Source organism: Sparus aurata, chromosome 12, assembly GCF_900880675.1.
Source record: "Sparus aurata chromosome 12, fSpaAur1.1, whole genome shotgun sequence".
Lineage (NCBI taxonomy): Eukaryota > Metazoa > Chordata > Actinopteri > Spariformes > Sparidae > Sparus > Sparus aurata.
This window is the reverse complement of record NC_044198.1, coordinates 29760521-29764706: the sequence shown is the minus strand read 5'-3', so window position 1 is coordinate 29764706 and position 4186 is coordinate 29760521. Positions and strand designations below refer to the sequence as shown.

General features: G+C 41.9%; 1 long non-coding RNA gene across 1 annotated transcript; it reads right to left on the bottom strand.

Moving 5' to 3' along the window:
• Window positions 1-1130: 1130 nt before the first annotated feature.
• Window positions 1131-2062, bottom strand: LOC115592723 (uncharacterized). Its single transcript, XR_003986203.1, has 2 exons — window positions 1712-2062; window positions 1131-1627 (listed from the first exon to the last, which is right to left on the bottom strand). It is a non-coding gene; the product is annotated as an uncharacterized LOC115592723 (long non-coding RNA).
• Window positions 2063-4186: the final 2124 nt, after the last annotated feature.

Below are 4186 nucleotides of genomic sequence, written 5' to 3'. Positions count from 1 at the left end.
TTCCTTCCACCGCCTGATGATATCCCCAGTTGAGGTCAACAGCTCCCCACCGTCACTGTCAACGGTGTTAGTGGAGGACCAATTCCCCCTCCTGAGGCGCCGGATGGTTTGCCAGAATTTCTTCCGAGGCCGACCGGTAGTCCTCATGGCCTCCCCGAACTTTTCCCAGACCCGAGTTTTCGCTTCCACGACCACCTGTGCTGCCGCATGCTTGGCCTGCCAGTACCCGTCAGCTGCATCAGGAGTCCCCTGAGCCAACCAGGCTCAATAGGACTCCTTCTGTTTACAGTTCTGTTTAGTCAAGCCTCAGAAACTTGGGAGTCATTTTTGATTGTGCAATGTCGCTAGAGCAGCACTCCAGACAATTATTCAGAAACTGCTTTTTCTACCTGAAGAACATTGCAAAGTTGAGTGATATGGTCTCAAAAGCTGAACTTGAGATGGTTATTCATGCTTTTATCTCTTCTCGTCTAGACTACTGTAACGGCCTCTTTACCTGCCTAAACAAGAAAGAGCTTAACCGTCTCCAGACTGTACAGAATGCAGCTGCACGGCTTTTAACTCACACTCACAAAAGACACATCACCCCTGTTTTAGCTTCCCTGCATTGGTTACCAGTCCATTTTAGAATCAATTTTAACATTTCGTGCTTACTTTTAGAGCCCTTCATGGTCAAGCACCCCCTTACATCTCTGACCTGATTAAACTTCATGTACCTGCTGTACTATGAGGTCATCAGGTCAGAGATTGTTGGTGGTCCCTTACACCCACTTTAAGACCAGTGGTGACCGGTCCTTTCAGGCAGTGGCACCCAAACTTTGGAATGCCCTGCCTCTCTCTTAGGATGCTCCGAGTCTGTGGACCCTTTTAGGAAACAGCTGAAAAAAATCTTATTTAAGCAGGCTTTTAGTTAATATCTTTTTATTTTATTGTGAAGCACTTTGTGATTTTTATCTGTGAAAAGTGCTATATAAATAAAATTTACTTACTTGCTTACTTACTAACTGCTACTTTGAACTAACAGCTGACTTTTTGGTTACACACATGGAAGCTACTGTAAAAAGTATTTAACATATAGCTGTTTATATAAAAGCAGGACAGGAGGAGCAATAATGAGTGGGACACATGAGAGCGATTAACTCGACTTTTTAATCATCATGTTAACAAATTTTGACAAATCAGCATGAAGATAGACACATAAACATATTTTGACATCTTCTCAAGGGGAAATTGTTCACATTCAGCATCAGCTCATCATTTCTCCTGTGTATATTGATCCTCTGAGGATTCTTCAAGTAGCTCATTTAAAGTTAAAGTTCTGCAATTATGCACTAAACACTAGAACTGAACCACCTCCAACATATTTTGCAAATACAAGGCTACTCGCCTGTACGTGTCATCAAATGTCTCGTCAAAGCAGACTGATCAGAAAAACTTTCCGCAGGCAACATTATGGTTTCTCACCTGTGTGAGTTCTCATGTGATAATTTGATGCATGACGACTTTAATGCATGACGACTTTTGCAGGTAAATGGTTTCTCACCTGTGTGAGTTCTCATGTGAACTGTTAAGTTACTGGGTTGCTTGAAAGTCTTCCCACATGATTTGCAAGAATAAGGTTTCTCATCTGTGTGGATTCTTAAGTGAACCTTTAAGTTACTGTTTAGTGTGAAAGTCTTCCCACATGTTTTGCAAGTAAAAGGTTTCTCACCTGTGTGAGTTATCATGTGATAAGTTAAGTGACTGGTTTGATAAGATGTCTTCCCACATGTTTTGCAAAAATACTGTTTCTTACCTGTGTGGACTCTCAGGTGTCGATTCAATTCACCAAGACACTTGAAAGCTTTCCCACATGTTTTGCAAGTAAAAGGTTTCTCACCTGTGTGGATTCTTAGGTGTATATTCAATTCACACTTAAACTTAAAAGTCTTTCCACATGTGTCACATTTGAAAGACTTTTCAACTGGGTGAGTGTTATGTTGAATGTCTGATGAGGTAGAGTTTTTATTTTTTCAGTGAGGTCTTTTCTTTTTCTTCGGCTCTCCATCTCCAGCTGATCCTGAGTCTCCATGTTCTCCTCCTTTCTGGTCTGGGCTCTCAGCTACATGAGAGTTGTTAGAGAGGAGCTGGTGGTCACTTGTTGGTTCTGCTTCACTGTGGTCACTTTCCTCATAAGCTGGAGTCAACATGACGGTATCCGTCTCCACCTTCAGTACAAGCTGCTCTCCCTCCCGACTGGTGCAGAGTTCCTCCTGTTCCTCTTTAATCTCTGGAGGCTCTGGGTCCTCTTGGTCCAGACTGGAGTTCCTCTCCTGGTTACAGAGCTGCTGGTCAGCCAGAACCTCCTCCTCCTTACAGACATGTTGCTGTGGGAGCTCTGGAGGGACACACAACAAAAGACAGACAATATTTAATCAACCAATCAACCTTTATTTATCCTCCAGAGATCATTGAGAGGCAACCCTCATTTACAAGGGCACCGAAGCCCACAGAACAAAGGCCGAATAACAACAAGTAGAAATACTCAGAAAGTTTCAATAGCTTCCATCTCATGTGACCCACTGACTCCAAATCAGTGCCGAAATGTCTTCCTAACAGGTTGAATGAGACACACCTCTTTCTGTTGAGTTTTAGTGCTCCTCACATGTTTCGGAACGTTTTGTGTGTAAAATCATCATTTTCTGAGCGGAGTTTCGCCGCGGTCTTCTATAGAACGGAGCCCAGCCGTGCAGCGGACACTCAGAACCTCCGGAGTCCCGGAGTGGAATGAACCAAAACGAGGGAAACACTCGTATGTTCGCTCCATGTAGTGAAACGTGGCTGCGATGCATATGTCCCCCTCTGTGGCCACTCCAGGGCTCTGAACATTAGTGTTATTAAAATAAGAAACTTTTACTCACCTATCCTGTGTAACTTTACTTGGGGTTTCCAGCAGATATCCAGCATGACGCGCTGCCGATCGATCTCTTCCTCGTACTGGACGATAGTTGTTTTAAAAACTCTGAATATTTCTTCAGCAGCAGCAGTTAGTCGCTCGTTGACAAACTCTCTCAAACTCTCAACTGAACTCATTGTTCTTTAATTACTCATTCAATAATGAGCTGCGCTGTGACTCAGTACCGTCTTCACTTCATTCATTACACACAGTCAGCTAATGCTGCTAGCTGCTACTGTTTACTTCCGCTGGGTGTCACGCTCTAAAGCACCGACAGGGGAAGTGTGGAGGCTTTCAGTTCCGCTTCAGACTGAAAACATTTAATTCAGAACGTGTTTAAAACAAATCTGACTACAGTTTTAAACTTGAAGAAAATTCGGTCGACAAATGTTCTCCAGTTGCTAAGCAGACTCAAAAATACCTTTAATTATTTTCTTTCACATTATTTGAATTAATGTAATTAACTATATTTACCACCATCTTTATCCTCTTTTCACACAGTGTGTTTACACTATGTTTGTGTGCTCCTTGTATTAAGGTGTAGATCTACTGTGCTTAATTCCACAAAGAAATGCTGGGACTCTTTTCTAAACTGCTACTTTGAACTAACAGCTAACTTTTTGGTTACATACATGGAAGCTACTGTAAAAACTACAAGTATTTAACATATAACTGTTTATATAAAAGCAGGACACGAGGAGCGATAATAAGTGGGACACATGAGAGCGATTAACTTGACTTTTTAATCATCATGTTAACAAATATGGACAAATCAGCATGAAGAAAGACACATAAACATATTTTGACATCTTATCAAGGGGAAATTGTCCACATTCAGCATCAGCTCATCATTTCTCCTGTGTATATTGATCCTCTGAGGATTCTACAAGTAGCTCATTTAAAGTTAAAGTTCTGCAATTATGCATGAAACACTAGAACTGAACCACCTCCAACATATTTAGCAAATACAAGGCTACTCGCCTGTACGTGTCATCTAATGTCTCGTCACACTGATCAGACAAACTTTCCACAGGCAACGTTATGGTTTCTCACCTGTGTGAGTTCTCATGTGAGTTGTTAAGGCACTAGTTTGCTTAAAAGTCCTCCCACATAATTTGCAAGAATACGGCCTCTCATCTGTGTGAGTTCTAAAGTGAACTATTAAGTTTTTACGATGTCCGAAAGCTTTCCCACATAATTTGCAAGTAAACAGTTTCTCACCTGTGTGAGTTCTCATGTGAGCTGTTAGGT